We start from the raw sequence: 19,677 nt of genomic DNA, 5'->3' as shown, positions 1-19,677 counted from the left end.
TCTGGACCAAAAACAAAAACAATGGAAATGAAGGAGGAAATGAATCATATGATCCAAAATCAAAGCAACCCATGCTCGCATTATGAGGTAATCCTCAAGCTACAAAGAATCCCAAAGGTGCTAACCCAGGCACCAACACTTATGCACCAAATACCAATCAAAATCAACTCAACACAAACAACACCAACAATACCCAAAACAATAACACCAATAGGGGACCTAATCCAAACTCACGAGGTAATGTAAACAACTTTATGAAATGCATTTATACACCACTAGGGCAATCACTAGAATTAGCATTCAGAGAACTCCTAGCAAACAAAATTATCTCTTTACCAACAATCAACAACTTTGAACCACAAATCAAACCACCCTGGTGGAATGACTCACACTTTTGTGATTTTCATTGCAAGAAAGGTCATCAAACAAATGATTGCATGAGGCTAAAAAACATTGTTCAAGACTTGATCGATAGAGGTGATTAACAGTCGATGGCCTCAAGACAAATGGTGACCACAGAGCTTTCAAGAATCCTCTTCCAAACTACAACAAGGAAGGAGCTTCAACCTCGAACGATACACATGGAGCTCGTATCAATCACATATACAATGACACCATTAATCACATATCAGTTGAGGATAATCAAGTCAATGTTATCACAATCAAAGACAAGCATGAACATGAATCCGTCAACATAACAACCAGAGCTCAAAAATAGGTCTTGAAGGGACATATGTCAACAACAAACACCATACCCAAAATTCAATATGATCTAGTCAATGAACTGCGCAAAACTCCTGCTCAAATATCTATACTGGAATTGTTAAAACTTTCGCCAAAACACAAAGACATATTGGAACAAGCATTATTAGAAACAAATGTACCTCAAGATTTGGATGCTGACAAATTCCAAGCCATGGTGGCTCATATGGAAGGGCTTCATAACCTCACTTTTTTTGAGCATGATAATATCTCATTGAGCCATCCACACAATACTCCACTCCATATTGAAGTCATGGTCTATAAACACCGAGTTAAACGAGTATTAATAGATGGAGGAGCTGGACTTAATATTTGTACCTTAAAACTTATCTGTGCTTTAGGCTTCTCTAAGGAGTCTATTGATCCACACAAAAAGATCACTATAAAGGCATATGATGATGAAGAAAGATCATCCAAAGGAACAGTGGTGTTGCCAATTCAAGTAGGACCAATACGAAAGGATACTATGTGCTAGGTCTTAGACATAGACCTCACATACAATATGGTCGACCTTGGATATAGGAAATGCAAGCGGTACCCTCCACTTATCACCAGTGTGTTAAATTCCCCTACAATGGGCAGGAGGTTTTTATATCAGCTGATCATAATCCATTTCATCATTGTAATGCTATGGGGGCAACCCAAGACAACTTGGTTCCACATAATAGAGAGAAACAAAATTCCTCAGCACCAGATCTTCAACAAGAAAAGTCTAAATCATTATCTATGGATTTCAAGCAGAAAATGAAAATCAAAGAACAAGGCATGGGAGAATACTCTTTGGAACCCATGTGTTTGGCCAACTTACCAACATCACCTAGATCTCATGGATTACCTACAACATCAACACATCAAGAAACTCGGCCCATCACCAAGTTTGATGGCACATTCATCCAACTCAACACTCTAGTACATGAATCCGAGGAAAAGGACATCCTTAGTTGGCTATACAAAGATGAGGAAGAAGACAGAGCAGCTACTGTGGAAGTAGCTATACCAACACACTTGTATGGAAAACGCTACTTAATCATGTAGCAAATGGGATACAATGACAAAGGACCTATTGGTAAGCGAAAGGAAGGCATCACAGAACCATTAGATCCTCCTTCACAATTCAGTAAAGACAAAAAAGGATTGGGCTTTGAACTCACTCTACTACCAAAGAGGGCACCACATAAATATCAAAAACCTCAGTGGAAAGCAAAGAAGAAATACAAAGAAGACTCCTGGCAGGAGGCACTGTATGAGTCAGCTGAGACAATACACAAAGAACGTGAGCATCAAGAACAAAAGAAATGTCAAAGGCAACCTATCAATCAAAAGAAAGAAGCATCTACTGTAGAAGCACATCATATTCAAGAACCAATATCCAACAAAGAAGAATCACCTCCTGATTACATCATTCCTCCCCGAGGAGAGACAATATATGAACAAATGCAAAGAGTGGAAGCAGGATCTGACACAGAATCAGAGAAAACTATCAAACTTGTCTCAATTATCAAAGACCCGTTCTCACCCTACAACATACCAATTCACAACACTACTAGAATCTGGGATAATATCTCTGAGACTGATTCCAATGAATATGAATGGGGCAACTGTTCTAATGTTACTGAAGATATTTGTGCAAATGACAGTAATACACCCATCTCTCAAGAAGAACGCGACACAGAATCTAGACCACTTGAATTTGGTCCACAAAATATCTATGACGCCAAGGAAAAAGAGCAGCAACATTATCCACAAGTCTATACAGAAAATGAAACCATCGAAGACCTCGACGAAATCCTTAACTTCTTTAACACCCCGACCAATCACGATGATACCTTCTTCCTGACACTTACAACCGCAGAACTTGATCCACCAAATGACTCCTTACCACTTGTCTTTCCTGACCTCATAGATTGGGACGAGCCCGAAACTCATGATATACCAATTTTTCCAAACGTCAAATCCATTATCCATTACTTATGTACCGTTACCTCGGAGACAGGCTCTACCAGTGAACAAAGTAACGGCATCTGCAATCAGGAGAGTGCCAAGTCTCTCAGTCGCAAAAATAAGCAAACTAAAAGATTTACTGCTGAAAACCAGTCAATGGCAACAATAGATCACACACAAGTAAAAATAAAGGATGCATCTGAGGGTGAAAACCTTTTTAAGGCAGCTAAGAATGGGAGACTTGACACTCTTCCTAAGCATTATCATGAGAAATCACCCATATTGATTGAGCCCACTCAATCAATCAACATTGGTACTACAGAAGCAGCCAAAACTATACACCTTGCAGAATCTCTGACAGAGGAAGAAAGATCAGAATTTGTTAAATTTTTTAAAGAAAAGCAAATCAACTTTGCTTGGTCATATGCAGATATGCCCGGGATTGATCCACAATTAATCGTGCATCACTTGTCCATTGCTCCAGGAGCTAAGCCAGTCAAGCAAAAACTAAGAAAGATGAATCCACATATAGCACTCATAGTTAAAGCTGAGCTAAAGAAACTATTAGACGTCGGATTTATTCGACCTATCGACTATGCTGAATGGATTTCCAACATTGTACCAGTATCAAAACCAGATGGCAGTATCAAAATTTGCACTGATTTTAGAGATGTCAACAAAGCCTGTCTAAATGACGACTTTCCTTTGCCCAGTATTGACATAATTGTAGACCTCACAGTAGGCCATGCAATCCTATCACTAATGGATGGTTTTTCAGGCTATAATCAAATAAAGATAGCCCTAGAGGATCAAGATAGAACAACATTTACCTATCTATGGGGAACGTACTGTTGGAATGTCATGCCTTTTGGCTTAAAGAATGCAGGAGCAACTTATCAACGAGCAATGACAACAATCTTTCATGACATGATGCATACCTTCATGGAAGACTATGTAGATGATTTACTAGCTAAATCCTTCACCAGAGCAGAACATCTGAGCATCTTAGAAAAGATTTTTGATAGATTGGAAAAATTCCAAGTCAGGCTCAACCCTAAGAAGTGTGTCTTCAGGGTTACATCAGGCAAATTACTAGGCTACATAGTTTCAGCTAAAGGTATTGAAGTGGATCCAGCAAAGGTACAAGCCATTATGGAGATGCCACCACCAAAGAATATCAGCCAGCTTAGATCTCTAAAAGGATGACTCCAATCAATCAGGCGATTCATCACTCAACTAGCAGATAAAAGTCTCCCATTCAATCATTTGCTACATAAAAATATACCATTCAAATGGGAAGCCAAATGTGCTGAATCCTTTTATCAAATCAAGTAGTATCTAATGAACCCACCAATTCTAGTACCACCAATAGTAGGGAAGGCACTCATTCTCTACATTTCAACAACAAACATATCACTGGGGGCATTATTAGCACAAGAAGATCAACAGGGCAAAGAGTGAGCTATCTATTATATCAACAGGACATTAAACGGATATGAACTCAACTATACCTTCATTGAGAAAGCTTGTCTAACAGTGGTATTTGCCTCTCAAAAATTTCAACACTACATGCTAGCTCACACAATTAAGCTAGTTGCAAAAATTGATCCTCTCAAATATTTACTCAGTAAAGCAGCTCTTACACGTAGATTGGCTAAGTGGGTCATGATCCTCAGTGAATTTGATATCCACTACACAGAGCAAAGAGCTATCAAAGGACAAGCAATTGCAGATCAACTGGCAGAAGCACCACTACCGGGAAAACAAACTACGGAGATCGAATTTTTAGACAGAGACATTCTTGCTATCTCCACCAAACAATGGACCTTATATTTTGATGGATCCTACATGCAACATGGCTTAGGTGCTGGCATTCTATTCATCACTCCCGAAGGACACATTATACCAAGATCATAGAGGCTTATGTTTCCATGCAGAAATAACATTGTTGGATATGAGGCATTGGTTATAGGTATCAAAATGGCCGTAGAATGGAGGATCACAGAATTAAAAGTCTATGGAGATTCACAACTAGTCATCAATCAAATCAACAATGACTATCAAACAAAGGACGACAAGCTGCTACCCTACAAGTGAATGGTGGATGATTTCAAATAATATTTTGTACGTGTCACCTTCGAGCAAATACCAAGGTTGGACAACAGAGCAGCCGATGCCATGGCTACTATCGCTTCACTACTGCAAATTCTAGAGCAACAAAGTCATTACGAGTTTGTAGTAGAGCAACTGTTCTCCCTAGCCTATGACCATTCGGAATCCCATGTTATCTTTGCCTTGACCGGTTCTGACTCTCCATTATATGGACCAATCTACGACTATCTTAAGAGCAATATCCTACCCATTGACCTATCTCAAAACCAAAAACGTAACTTTGTCTGATAAGCCGCCCGTTATACTCTTACTGCTGATACATTGTACCATCGAGGTCTAGATGGTACTCTTCTTCGTTGTCTTGATCATAATGAATCTGACTCTGCTTTACACGAGCTTCACGAAGGTATCTGTGGCACACATTCAAGTGGTCCTACTCTTGCTAAAAAGCTTCTAAGAATGGGATATTACTGGCCGACAATGGAAAAAGACTCTTACCACTTTGCAAAGAAGTGTCCTAAATGCCAAATCCATGGCAATCTTATACAGGCACCAGCACAAGAATTGCACCCATTCCCAACATCTTGGCCCTTTTGCCAGTGGGGACTGGACTTGGTTGGCAAAATTCATCCTTCATCTTCAAATGGACACAAGTTCATTATAACTGCAATGGAATACTTTAACAAATGGATTGAAAGCAGTCCCCATGACCACAGTCACTGGGAAACAAATTGCCTCTTTTATCCTTAATTATCTGATTTACAGATATGGCATTCCAAGTTCCATCATCACAGATAATGGACGACCTTTCAAAAACCAAGATGTGTGAGAACTATGTGAAAAATTCAAAATCCAACACCATTTTTCTACACCTTACTACCCGCAGGGAAATGGTCAAGCAGAAGCATCCAACAAGACAATATTAAAAATCCTAAAGAAAACAGTGAATGATGCAGGTAAAGATTGGCATGTACAACTCAATCTAGCACTTTGGGCATACAAAACTAGCATCCACACACCAACGAGAGCTACACCGTATTCATTAGTATATGGATCCGAAGCAATTTTACCCTTAGAGGTAGAAATTCCATCTCTCGGAGTCTCTCTAAAAGGCCTAATTCCAGATGAAGAGTATCGCGTTAACCGACTGCAAGAGCTCGAGCTTCTAGATGAAAGATGTCAACGTGCCTACACTCATCTCAAAGCATATCAACAACGTATGTGCAGGAGCTACAACCACAAGGTCATTCCCAAAAATTTTAAAATTGGTGACCTAGTACTCAAAGAAAATCCTAGAAATCAGCAAGATCGGGAAAAGAAAGGGAAATTTGAACCTAATTGGTTAGGTCCCTATGTCATTATATCAACTTATGGATCAAGTGCCTATCAGCTAACAACTTCAGAAGGAAATGTGCTTGACGAACCAACTAACAACATCCATATGAAGAAATACTACACTTTAGTAATCTAATGCACTGAAAAGTCAAAAAAAAAAAAAATCAAAAATCAAGAAAAAGGTAAATAAAAAGGTACAATAAAAGCAACTGGTGAAAACCTAGCAACATGCGCTATTGTGAGAGGAAAAATCCTCTATCTATATCCATACCATTATATCCACAGTAAAGCACTATCGGCCATCACCCGATATTTTTATCACAATATCCATCCAGGACATACTTAGCGTAGTCACTATCCTGGTTTATCCGCATATCCTTTCACCGCATCTCACCATGGCTTGGTAATCATTGTACAATCCACATTTAGAAGCACACTTGACTAGGGGCAGTATAAACTTGCAGCACATTCAAGCCGTCAAAACTTGTCGCAAACTCAGAACATCATATCTAGCAAACAACACTTGCACAATCGCAAAGCAAAACATTGATCGCTTAACAGGATTCACAAAATATGATGGATGATTTTCTGAAGTATCAAATGTTGCATCTTGCATAAAGTTTTGACTATTTTTGCACTTGAAATTTTTGAATTGTTGGATCCTCTAAATTTTCTCAACAATGCTTCAAAGCTAGAGAACGTCGTGGGGACTCCAATATTTTCTTAGTTTTATGTTTGTGAGGCGATCATCTGTACTGTGTAAATACTTGTCTCGAGACGTGATTCACAACATATCACTAAAGACATGATTCCACTTTACGCATACAAATGATTTAATCTTGTCTGTTTCTATGCCAACCGCACTCAGGTTGTCCTGGTTCAATTATACCTTGACGCTTGTGCTGTCTTGCAAAATCAAAAATCATGAAAATTTTTCTTAGGTCATTATGGTTCAGTTATGCCATTATGCTTGTATCAATTTTCAACATATCCCAAAATTAATCAATGCTCAATGATGATACATACAAAGAAAGCAAACAACATGTGGCTATACAGGGATGACAAGTACAGAATGAGGATGCTCAAAATCAATTAGTTGCATATCATTTTACAATTAGTTGCATACCAAATCAATTAGTTGCATATCATTTTACAATTAGTTGCATGTCAAATCAATTAGTTGCATATCATTTTAAAACTAGCATAAGTCTCACAACATATCATTATCATACATCTCATTCTCAAGATACATCTCACATATCATTATCATACATCTCATTTTCAAGATACATCTCACAGCATATCATTATCATATATCTCATTTTCAAGATACACCTCACAACATCATGCATTATCACATCATATTCATCACATATCACATCACATGCAAGCATTGCACCATCATAGAATAAACAACAACATGTAGAAAACATAATCCATAACACATCACATGAGGATCAAAGAAAATGGTGTCGTATATTTATCTCAAAAAGTGATAAATGTACAAAATATGTCATGTCCGTGCCAATACAACAAAATGATCAAAATACAATAGAGACAACGTCTCTCAGGTATGACTATCTCTTGAAGGAGACGGTCTCGCTACAAATGTCCTAGCACCTAGATCTCCAAGTGGATCCTGTCTAGGAGGCCCTGTCACACCTCTGCTCTCTGTCCTCGACCCAGTCTCTCAAGATCAACTTGATCTCAACACTGTAAAACTCTGCACTCGACACTCCCTGGGCACCGCATCCTCATAATGACGCCGGTAGTACTCCGCCTCCTTGGCTCTCAAAGCCAGCTCTCTCAAGGTGTCTCTCATCAAGCCACCTGCTGCAGCTCTCTGCAAACTCACTGCGAGCTCCTCTGCTCGACCCCGATGCTCTATCTTAGTATCACGCTCTGTGGTCAGCTGAGTAATCTGCAGCTGATGCGCCAACAATTGTGTCTGCAACTGCTGCACTGACAACTATAGAGATCTAATCTGCGCATCCTCCAGATGCGTCGGAATTCGCATCTGTAGGGGTACCTGTGAAGGGGTACCCCCTGTCCCTCTAGCTATCCTCGGTGTTGGTGGAGGTAGCACATCTGACCTCCTCCTCTGGGCCGATCATTTGATGTCATCATACCCTTCCATTGCCGCTATCACCTCCCCAACCCTCTCCTCACCCCCAGCTTTGATAGCCAAACCTTCTCTCCCTCTATCCATCACAGCTCGCTGCATAGCTCTCTCCGCCCATATCCCCCTATCACCACCATCTCCACCCCTATCTCCTCTCCTCCCCCGATCCAATCTCCCTCTATCTCCTCACCGACCTCGGCCACCTCCTCCACCATCTCCGCCATCACCTCCTCCTCCATCAGCACCTCCCTCATCTACCTCCTCATCGTCATCAAAAGCTGAAATCATCTCAGCTAGATCCGATATCCTGGCCACTGCACGCGCTGCGAACAGTCCTGCAAACTCGTCAGTCATCCCTGCATCCACTATCTCAGGGGCATAATCCCAAATCTGGCCAGCTAAATGAAAGAACTCCTCCACGACCGACATGCTATCAATCATAGGTCCAAAATCCAGAATGTCTTGTCTCCATCGAGCATATAGACATGCTCCTTGTGGAATCCCCTGCTATCGACCATACTGCCGCAACACCCAGCTATGCAAAAACCTCTCAATAACAAAGGGCGTTCGCCCTATCAAATATCTGGTCATATAAACATAGGGCATCTCCATCCCATCCTCGGCCCATACCTCGCAACCTGTATATGGTCGCCAGACGACCGTATCAATATCATCTAAAACTCTCCTCCAGTGCTCTAGTTTGCCCAGCTTACGCTGGACAACTATCCCTCTGTATCTGTATGCATACACACACCCAACAGGCCTATCTCTATCCGCTAGTGGCCTAGCTGCGGGAATATACTCCCACGCCCATACCTGTAGCAGTGTCACTCCAACTGATAAACTGCCATAACCTAAGTATACCACCTGATGTAAATCCCTATATAAGTGGGCTAGCATAGCCGACCCCCATGCAAATCGGCGACCCTGCGTCACCATATCCTCCAAAACCAATCCCCACCCCACTGCTAGTCCCTTCGACCTATGGTCGGGACATAAGAAACCACCTATGAAACCTGCCAGCACTAAGGGTAGAGGAGCATAATCCAAATCCAAGAACACCTGCCAGGGGATCTCATACCTGCAAACAGTATCATCCTGCAAGATTCGACGAAGTGCCTCAATCCCACCCTCCTCAGTCTGCTCATAGGGTAGAAATGCACCTACCACAAGAATCTATAGAATCCGGTGACAATCCTTAGGCGTCACTGTAATCTTGCCTGTCGCCAAATGGAAGGTGTTCGTATCACTGTGCCACCTCTCTGCCAATGTTGTCAATAAACCCCAGTTCACGATAAACCGAGGCATATCTAACAATGAGGTCAGGACACACCTCTCAATAATGTCTCTATCTGCTTGTGTCAATCGTGGTATCAATGACCACGGTCTTGGAAATCGCTCACATGACTGAACCACTCCAAGCCACTCCTATCAAAAAGTGAAACAAGTCCAATATCAGTTTCCTCATCACAACATAGATACCAAAATCAAATTCATATCAAAACTTGAAAATTTGACAATCTAAATCAAGTTCCACATCATATCAATCATATCAACTTGTAACACAACTCAAGTTTCATATCAACTTGTAACACAACTCAAGTTTCATATCCATATCAACTTGTAAAACAACTCAAGTTTCACATCCATATCAACTTGTAAAACAACTCAAGTTCCACAATCAATGCAGCTTGTAAAACAACTCAAGCTCCACAATTCATATAAAAAAAATTCATATCAAAAACCACAACATATTAAATCCGCATCAAATCTATATCAACTTGAAAAATCGCAAATCAAATCAAGTTATATCAGAACTCAAATTGGAAAACTCATACGCAGATCGACAATTTGCACCTATCCTGGTAGAGCTGGCATCAACCTACCAATTTTCTTCATTCACAAATCACACTATACCAAAATTTTTCCCTATGCGCTAACCAATCTTGTCTACGCGCTAAACTGATTATCATGTGCTACCCTGTCCTTGCTAAGCACTACTAAATCTACCCTATGCGCTAGCCAAAACCTATGCGCTACCCTTTTCTTCCAAAGTGCCACCTAACCTAACCCTAAGCACTAAACTACGCTATGCGCTATTCTATTTTTCTCTTGCGCTACATATCTATCCCTATGCACTAGGTCATACCTACGCGCTATCTAGCCCTACCCATGCGACCTCCTAGAAACCCTATGTACTAGGTATCTCCTATGCACTACCTGTTTTACCCTTTGCACTACCATGTGATCCCGGTGCGCTAACCTAACCCTAAGCGCTACCCTAACCTGTTGATGCGCTACCCTACACTTTTCGGATGCTACCCTATTCATTGAACCCTACGCGCTATGAAACCTATCGTATGTGCTATTTCTTGACCCTAACGCGCTAAACCGCCAAATCTGCGTGACAAAATTGAAAACATGATAAAAAATGACAAAATAAAAAATCCAAAAGGGGTAAAAAAGGTTGACTTACTGGTGGTCCATACACAACAGGCCTCCGATACCTCCGAACGCGCTCAAATCGATTTGAAGCATAAGGAACCGACATATTGACTTCTCTCCAAAAATCACTTTCTCGAAGGTCAACAAGCACAAATGAGACAAAAGAAATCACTTTTTCCCTTTATATATGATAAATCAAAATTAGGGTTACATGGAGGGACATAAACATTGCTCGTGGTGTCTCCTACCACCCTACCAAATGGCAATATCGGGAGATGAATCAAATTACCACATTCAACATAGACAAAATTTTACAATGCAATGAAATTTATCAAAATTATCTAAATCAAATCAAATTTTCAAAATTTTTTATTCATCTCCCGAGGGGGCATTATCAACATCGTTTATCAAATCTGAGGCATGACATGAAAATCTCAAAACGACATAAAAATTGATCATAACTAAATCATGATGACACACCATTTTCTTTGAATCAACATGTGCACACACGTCACTTCAAAGAGGGGCAAAATGTAGACGTATAAAAATGACCATATTCCTAAATGAATATTTTATGTTCATTCCTCTATTTTAGTTAAATCTAATTTAACTAAATCACCTACATTCCTCTCTTTAATTATGTAAATTATTCAATTTATTTAGTTAAATTGACTTAAGCCCTTTATGTCATTTAATTGAATAAATCATTTTATTTAATTAAAACCCTTCTTCTTACCTTTTAATTAAATTTACATTTAATTAATAGTTTATCCCAAATTGAATAAATCTAATTTATTCAATTTCCCAAATTGCAACCAAATTGAAATAAAGTAATTTATTTTAATTAATTCTATTTTCCCTCACCCACTTGCATTTTCCTACATCTCCCACTTGCATACTAAACCCTATTCCTAATTTCTTCTAGAATCCATCTAATCCTAATCAATTAACCCCAAACCCATCCATTATCCCTTTTCCCTAAATTTGAGAAGGTCACTTCTCAAATTTGGAGTAAAGTCTTCAAAAGGCATTCAAGCCTTTATCCATTCAACAAGCTAACTTGTTGAATACCCCCAAATTTGGAAGGACTTACAAATTTGTCCCCAAAGCCTTCAAACCATTAATGGTTAACTAACCCTTAGTGGCATGGTTAGAGACTTTTTGACTAACTTAACCTCCATCTAACCCAAGGGTCTCATCAAGCATTTATTGCTTTGACCATGGTTATTCCTTTAACCTTTGCACAAGAGTTTACCCCTTGGGTAAAAGCTTTATCCAATGGATAACCCTAACCCAACCTTAACCCTTACCTCCTAGGGTAACCATGAGGTCTTCTCAAGCATTTAATGCTTCTTACCTCTCCTCTCAACCAGCCTTATGTTGACAATTGTCACCATTTCATTGGTGAAAATTGAAAACATGGATTGACAACTTTCAAACTTGACCCTTGATTAACTCTTTCAACCCTGACCATCCATTTCCCTATTTTCACTATAAATAGAGCTCTCATTCCTCCATTTTAAAGATCCATGCAAGCTTTTAGTATCTCATTTATGCTCAATTTTATTAACACATCTAGCTTCTCTTTGTAATAGGAATTAATCTAATAAGCATTTTAGACTATTTCCTTTATCATTAGCTTAACTCATAAACTAGTATATCATGTTAGGATAATATTGCTACTAATCTTGTCATCTTATAATCTAGTTCATTACATTTGTAGAATCATGCATAGATAGGATGCATTTTCATAACTAAATCAATCATAAGCATCCCTCGTTCTTGCATTTGTCATCCCTAAGCCACTTTGCTCAGTGATTTGAGAGCAAAGGCATTGGCTTGAGGGACCTTATGAGATAGAGAACCATGGAACCAACCTTGGGAAGTTGAGTAATTCTTCTTGACTCCATAACTTTCACCAAGAAGTCATGTGGGTGTGTGGACAAGCCTCTTTGAACTTCATTTATTTTACATTTTAAGTTTCATCGCCCTGCTTTTCATACATACAATTTCGTCTATGAGGCGATTTTCTGCCCAATGGTTGACATCCTTGATTCCAAGGAAGCATGCATACAGATGATCGATGGCTTCGTAAGATCAGTCGATTGATAAGAAGTAGCAAGTGCTATTCTGGACTTGGATTCGAACGACTGGACTAGTGTTCTAGGCGTGTACTTCAATCCTGAACATTACATACTGGATCCACCGATGGAAGAGTCTGAGTTGGAGGAAGAGTCTGAGTTGGAGGACGAGGACGCTCATGAGGCCAAGGTTGTGCGAGAAAGGAAGAAGGATGTCATGGCAGAGGCTTGGGAGGTGTTTCAGGTGGGTGTTAGAAACGTGACTTGGGGCCCTTCAGGAGATTCCCGAACTCAAATGATAACTGGCTTAGTGTGGCCTCGACTGTGTATGTGGTGGACATTGGTGAAAGGCTCCCTGCAATTTTCCGTTATTTATAATAGTTTTTTTTATGTTGCTGCTACTATGTAGCCTGCATATGGGATGTAAGGGAGCTATCCCCTTTTGATAGCACTTAATAATAACTAAAAAATTATATAATTACAATACATGTCTGATTTCTGATCTTCCAGTACGCTTAAGGTTCCTAGTGACAAGACACGTTGGTCGCCTCTAACATCACATACGATATATTCCCCTAACATTCAATTTACTGTCCATATACAAAAGAAGTACTTGACACAATCCCAACATTCAAAGAACATCCTTCAAAGCCTTCATAAAGCATACAAACCCTTGCAATACCAAGAACAAGTCCCTAAAAAACCCTAGAAGATCATTGAAAAGGGAAACAAATAATTCTGATTATGTTTGGAATGCACATAAGATGAAGCTAAGTGATTACTCACCTGTAAACTAATTTCATCCACCTGCGAATCTCCTCTCTTGCGCGCGAATGAACTCTTCATTCACCACCGTCTGTGAATCGGATCCTCTCCTGCTTTGCCTTGAGGGAATGAAGTTTTTTGAATTATTTTGCTTTGCTTCGCGCGATTGAAGTTTTTCGAAGTCTTTTGCTTTGCAGAGTAATTTGAAATTCAAATTGACCTATGGGATATTAAAATTCTATGTAAATGCGATATTTCAATTACATAATTAAATGGGATATTATAATTATATGTAAAAATTAAAATTGACCTATGGGATATTAAACATTTTTATATGAAATTATAAGTAAACATTGCCAAGGTATGGGATATTATATGAGATAATATACATTTCTATATGTAATTATATATAAAAATCAAAATTCACCTATGGGATATTAAACATTTCTATATTAAAAATTATTTATGATATTTTTTAAAGGTCTATTATTCACAACCTATTAGTACATTGATGCAATATTTTGTACCACATTCTACGTCACTATGTTGTTTTGAGGCTTTTAATGTGAAAAATAAGTAAGGCTAAACATAAAGACAAATCTATTCAAATTTTATAGGGGGTGATCAAGAGGGAAAGTTAAGGTTGACATTATGCTCATTATGACTAGTTCATAGTTTGTTCCAAATAAATGCACTAGAGTATTGCGCTATGCAATAGCTAGACAAAGTGTGTGGATGTTCATTGGACCAGGTATAGTGTGGGTTGGGTGACATGTAGTTCATGTCCCCACTCTTGGAGTAACGTGTGGATTTTAGGACCTAGTTGACTAGATATTGTGATTGATAAACTAACTTGTGGATGGCTTGTAGATATTATGAATATTATCAATCTCTCTCTCTCTCTCTCTCTCAGATGCCTCCATCCCATTTTGTCCATTCTCTCCATGTCCTCCCTTTCTCTTTCTCTCTCACATATTTCTCTCTTTGCCTATTGTAGACACCTAAAAGTTGCACAATGAATTAAGTGAATTTTATTCATTTAATTATCCCTAATTCTTTCAATTAATTAAATGAAGGTTTAATTAATATCCCTATTCTTCTAATTAGCCTATAAATCAAATTAAATATTTGATTAATATTCCCCTTCTTCTATCTAAGCCATTTAATTAAATTTACATTTAATTAAATCCCCCTTCAAGCCATTTAATAAAATTTACATTTAATTAAATCCCCCTTCTAGCCATTTTAATTAAATTTACAATTAAATTAAATCTCCCCACTTGCAAAAATTCAAAAATTCACATTTAAATAAATCAATATTTACTTAACCTTCATCTAACCCAAGGGTCTCATCAAGCACTCATGACTTTGACCCCGGTTATCTTATTAACCCTTGCACAAGAGTTTATCATTTGGGTAAAGGCTTTATCCATTGGTTATTGACTAACCTAACCATAACCTTACCTCCTCAGGTAACCACCATGTCTCCTCAGACATTTAATGCATCTTGCCTCTCCTCTCAAGCCCTCTCAAGGTGACATTTGTCAACTTGGGATTTGATTTAATCCCTCGCGTGGATTGATAACTTTCAATCCTAGCCCTTGTTGAGATTATTCAATCTCAACCATCCATTGCCCTATTTTCCCTATAAATAGAGCCCACTCCTTCTTCAAATTTCCAAGTCTTGCATGCATCTAATTTATAGTATAATTTCATCAAGATTTGTTAGCCTCTCTTTGATAATAGCATTTTTAGACCATTTAGTAGTATCATAGCTTAGATTCATCATGTTTTGCATATCATGAGTAATATCATGTTAGCTTCATTTCCATACTAGCTTAATATCATTTTAATACCATTTTCATGTTAGTTTTAGCTTCATATCAATATCTTGCACCATATCATCATCTAGTTTCATATCTAAATCATTCATTAGGATCATAGTTGCATCCATTTTGATCCTAAAATCCTCTAAATCTCGTTCTCTAGGTTGTCATCCAAGAGATCAAGTTCTCTTCCAAGCGAGGGCCACCTTGAATCTTGAGGATCTTTAGAGATAGAGAAGCATGCAACAATTTTGAGAGTTTTAGATTCACTAACTTGTTTTGTTGATTTCTAACCTCTAATGCAATGTTTCATGTGTATGTTTGAGATGTTTTCTCGTCTTGTAGGCCGACACCACATTTCCAGCATACACCTGTTACTATCTTTCTCTCTCTCTCTCTCTCTCTCTCTCTCCCTCCCTCTCCCTCTCCCTCTCCCTCTCTCTCTCTCTCTTAGATTCGTCCATTCATCTTAGATGAGTTCATTTTAGATACATTTAGTTAATTATATACATTAGGGATCTGCTTCAATTAGATACTCTCCAATTGATTTGGCCAACTAATAGAGTGAACCTTTCAAGGTTGCTAACTCCCTCACTTTAGGCTCTATAGAACCTAGGCGAGTGTACGTACTCACCAATCGGTTTTCCAAATTGGTGCTTGATGATGTTATTTTTTTCTCGAGTACCCTCTAGAGGGGGCATCATCCTCATTTTTCTATCCTACTGTTGATACCCCAAAATCCAGTAACAATACCTAATACCCCTAGCATCTCAATCATCACCAAGGTTTTCTATTTGGCATAAGTGAAAGGTAGAAGCTACAAAAGCTTTCTTTAACTCAATACAAGAAGTAAAAGCATAATCAAGAAAGTAGAACAAATCAAGTAATTTAAAAAATATTATATTTTATCCCAAAGGTATATGCCACTTTGAGATAAACACCAGAATCAAGAAATACAGTGTGTTGGATATGGTAAAAAAATTGTTTTATGTAGATCCTGTCGCCTGAGAGTTAGGGTTTTAGGGTTCCAGAGGTTTCTATGTCTTAGGTTCTTCTTTTAGTTCTCCTGGGCTATTTAATTTCTTGTTGTTGACTTATGGTAGCAGGTTTCCGTATCTTAAGTGATGATTGAAAGGGTTCTTTGTCGTTTGATTACTGGCCCCTTGCGTTAGGAATTACTATTCGTAAAGGTTATTTTAATATGCAAAATACTCCTAAGTATTGTTAAAACCTCGGGTATTGAGTCATTTATTTCCCTAGGAAGGCCCTGCACATGATAACTTAACCCATAAGGTTTTCCACGTGTTTTAAATGATCACCTAAGTGTTGACCCCAAGTGACTCGGTCGCGTAGGATAAGATTTACAAAGAAAGTGCCCCTTGTCCCTTATCCCGCTGGGTGTTTCAATGTGATTTTCAACCTCAAGGGATAAGGAAATGACAGTTTCCAAAGAGTGCATCTTATCCCGCAAGGTCTCCAAGTTACCATAATAGCATTACAGGGCAACACAGGACAAGTCAACAAAGAAGGATGCTATGCTTTTCTTATCCTGCGTATTCCCGCGGGGATAAGAAAAGAGTTGCATGATAAGAAAATAACTAAGAAAAGGGTAAAAGGGCTTATCTCATGGGGAGCACAGATCCACAACAAAGGTGAATGAAAGATCAACGGGTAAGGTATATGCCACTTTGAGTCATTTATTTCCCTAGGAAGGCCCTACACACGATAACTTAACCCATAAGGTTTTCCACATGTTCTAAATGATCACCTAAGTGCTGACCCCAAGTGACTCGATCGCGCGGGATAAGATTTACAAAGAATCTGCCCCTTGTCCCTTATCCCATTGGGTGTTTCAATGTGATTTTCAACCTCACGGGATAAGGAAATGATAGTTTCCAAAGAGTGCATCTTATCCCGCAACACATTTGCATCAATGATCTGGCACTACGAGATTAGAAGAAGGAAAGAATTACAAAGGAATCCTTATCCCACGACAACTGCAAGGTGAGCAAAGAAGCAATGCGGGATAAGGAGCGGCTAAAAGAAACAAGAAGTAGAGGCCTATCCCGCAATGATCCAGGAGCACTGTGAGAGGCCCGCGAGATAAGGGTTGTCTTAGGCACAAAGGGGAAATCTTATCCCGCAGGGTCTCCAAGTTACCATAATAGCATTACAGAGCAACGTGGGACAAATCAACAAAGAAGGATGCTATGCTTTTCTTATCCCGTGTGGGATAAGAAAAGAGTCACGAGATAAGAAAATAACTAAGAAAAGGGTAAAAGGGCTTATCCCGTGGGGAGCAGAGACCCGCAACAAAGGTGAATGAAAGATCAACGGGTAAGACTCAAAGGTGCACCGCGGGATAAGAGTGTTAAAGGAAAGAAGAGGAAGTCTTATCCCACGATGTGTTCCTCTTGTTCAAAGATGGTCATGGGATAAGAGTTATAAGTTGGAAATAAGGGAAAGCTTATCCCGCATGTTCCCGTGGGGATAAAAGGAGTACTATGGGATAAGACAAATCTACTTCAAAGGCTTATCTTGCAAACGATAGGAACATAAAAGAAAAGGGCTTGCAGGTGGAAGGCTAGGAGTAACGCTGGATAAGGATTCCAAGGTAAAACACATAAAATGTTATCCCACAAGGATAAAAGAAGGGATAAACGACATCGCAGGATAAATAAAACAAGGGAAATCTACAATAGAGGATTATCCCGTAGAGATAGCTGAGATGAGCGAAGGAGCTTCAGAGAATATGAATTTCTAAAGTGACAAAGGGGACTTTAAGGGGATGCCACGTCACTATTCAGGGAAGGTCAATGAGAAATCTTGACCTTATATTGAAAGATCAACGGATGAAATTCAAAATTGGCGCCAACGACTACCTTGGTCTAGCACAAATGAATTAATGGCATCATAATAAAATGAGAATTCAATGGAATTTTTCATACCTTGCATACAGAGAGAATTCAGAGCGTTCTAGAGAGAGAAGAAAAGCGATTTCCAGCATTCCAGCGTGATTTCCAAGCAATTTAAGTAAAAAAAACAAACCAGTAAGTGATTATGTCCTGCTTGTGCGCATTATCAAATTGTTGTCGTGGTATTGAGCTGTTTGTATGTGTGCCCTAGGGGTCGGTAGGTTTTACTCTTGTATTTACTTTCCGAACCATTTCTTAGTCTCAAGTGTTAAAAATGGCCTCCCCTACTGAGAAATTTGTTGTCCCTACTAAAGCAAGCTCATCAATCCCTGTTACTGAGGCTACACTTGTGGGTATGGTGGCCCCTGTGCAAGAAATTTTGAATGCCCCCTCTGTGCAACAAAGCCTTAGAAATGTCCCACAAACATCTGAAGAGGCCGAAGCTAGCTCCTCTCCGAAAGAGAAGGCCACAAAGAGAGAGAAAAACAGTCTGAAAGACCATCACTACTACTTCTGACAATGAGTCTTCAGATGAGCCTTCTCCTACTACGAAACCAAGAAAACCCACTCCAAAGAGGAAGAGCACATAAAAGGCTTCAGTCGAAGTGGCCTTTGTTGAAACTGCATCCCCTACTACAATTGACCCATCTGCTAAGGAAGCCCCAACCTTGTAGGGAGAAAACCCTGAGGAGCCAGCCAAGGAGGCTGCTCAAATTAAGGAAAAGACCCCCAAGCCTGCAAAGCGCTCCAAGAAACAATCCAAGGGGGAGTCATCAACCCAGGAGGAGCAACCATCAACACACCCCCTCACTCCTCTTGTTCCTACTATGACCACAGAAGAATTGCAATATGAGGTCGAGCAGAAATTGGAGGAGAGTGCAACTAGGCCAACTAGATAGACCAAGAGCCTGCACCAGGACCTGCTTGAATTGTTTGAAGGATCCACAATGCAGGATCATCTGAAAAATGTTTTCACTAACAGTGAGGCAGGGTGTAGGGATGCCATAACCAAGGAAAGGAGTTGGGACATTTTCCATTCTTTCTATGGTAACAAAGACAAGGCCATCCTAGTGTGCAACCCTTGGATGCTAAATGTGGGCAAATTGTTGGCGCCCAATGTTTTTGTGGAACCAATGCTCATAAGGGGATTGACAACTGCATATGATATTCCAAACCGGACTGTTAAGACTGCAGAAGGCTATGTCCTACTAGACATATTTCCCAGGTCCATCATTGAATGTTTTGGGATAGATAAGTCTGCCCTCACAAGCATAAACAGGGACAACTTAAAGAGAGATTATGAGAAAAAGAAGGACAGGTACATGAAAGACCTTGTTCCTCATTTCATGAGGAAACTCTACAACGATTCACAC

The sequence above is a fragment of the Cryptomeria japonica genome, chromosome 6 (assembly GCF_030272615.1).
Source record: "Cryptomeria japonica chromosome 6, Sugi_1.0, whole genome shotgun sequence".
NCBI lineage: Eukaryota > Viridiplantae > Streptophyta > Pinopsida > Cupressales > Cupressaceae > Cryptomeria > Cryptomeria japonica.
This window is presented reverse-complemented; position numbering follows the sequence as displayed.